The following is a 1,617-nucleotide window of genomic DNA, read 5'->3' on the forward strand; positions in this document are numbered from 1 at the left end:
ACATCGTTTTGTGTTGTGGGGGTGTTGGAAGGGGGTGAGAGGGGGGGGGGGTAGGGCGTTGCATAAACGTGTATTTGTATGGGGGGGGGGTAAGGGGGAGAGTTGTTATCTTTGTGTGCACGTGTTTTATGCTATGTGTGTTTTTATCATGGACATACTGTAAATGTATCTTATAACTTTGTATATATTTCATATGTAGTTAACAAGCATCTGTCCATCTGGAATGCATTAATGTTAGATATTAATTAGTTATTCAGGTACTTCTTCATCAATTTTGGAAATATACGTACAAGAATCCGCCTGCAGTAATTCTCCATAGAAATACAATAGACTAAAATCTGCAGTCTGTCAACCTGAGTTACAGCATAAAACTAGTTATAAAAAACGAAACTTACAGGTCCATAACACCCAACTTTAACCATGTGTACAATCACCGTGTACACAAATTGCACAAACCCCATTCACTTGTGCTATAGGTGTTTGAAACCTTCTGTGCCAAAATTCCAGGCGTATTTACCCTTCATTACTTCAACTCTCGACTCTGTTAACTTTCCTGTCTTGTATTTTGCTCATTTGAACCTCTTAATTAAGCCCATTTTAATCTCAATCTCCCTTCCCTGTTATACATCAGCTCTTTTTCTACTAATTATGTGTTTACTTGTGCTGTATTCTGAGTGGGACAATACTATTATCATCATTTTCAGTTGCTTCTTCTCCTGATATTGAGGCTGCAGTGTCATTGCACCATGCCGCTGACACGCCACCATTTGGCATCATTGATATCTGTCACTATACTCTACAAGAGCCGGGTCAGGTCACTCCCTATCATCACACCATAAGATAGATAAAGCATATCTCTATAAATGATCTTGAACTTCACAATACATTCTGATAAGCTTCACAACACGTTATTATGAACTTCACAGTACACCCTGATTACCTTCACAACACATTATGAACTTCATAACACATTCTGATAACCTTTCACAACACGTTATCATGAACTTCACTCTACATTCAAAAAAGAAGACCCATACCCACTATTAACACACTCACTACGCCCATCAAGCCACTTCTATACCGCAACAAAGCAAACAAACCTCTTTACTCCCGCACACAAGAAAAGTACAAATTTACAGCAACAGCAGTAGAGATGATGCTAGCTGCCACAATGCGATGTCTGGCAGTCCAAAGAAATTACAACACTTCTCCTTTACTAGTGACTATTGATTCTGTAAATTCATTTAAGGAAAATGTACGCCACAGCTTCCGAAAACCCTCCCTCCCATCCCTTCTCCCTCCCCTCCCCTCTCCCTCCCATCCCCTCTCCCTCCCCTCTCCTCTCCCTCCCATTCCCTCTCCTTCCCATTCCCTCCACCTTCCCCCCTCCTTCTTCCTCGTCCTTCCCTCCTCTTCCCTATCCTTCCCCTCCCGCCCTCCCCCCCCTCGTACTAAGCCCCTCTCCAGCGTAATAAAATGATTTCAATGACCTTGGAGTTGTATTGTGAGACTCAGTAGCATTAGCGTAAATTCTTGCCTACCCCTCCCCCCCTCGACCCCTCACCCCCTCCCTCCTCCTTCGGCTCTCGCCCCGGCTGGAAGAAACCTGGTTTTTCC

Source organism: Penaeus monodon, chromosome 29 (assembly GCF_015228065.2).
Source record: "Penaeus monodon isolate SGIC_2016 chromosome 29, NSTDA_Pmon_1, whole genome shotgun sequence".
NCBI classification, from domain to species: Eukaryota; Metazoa; Arthropoda; class Malacostraca; order Decapoda; family Penaeidae; genus Penaeus; species Penaeus monodon.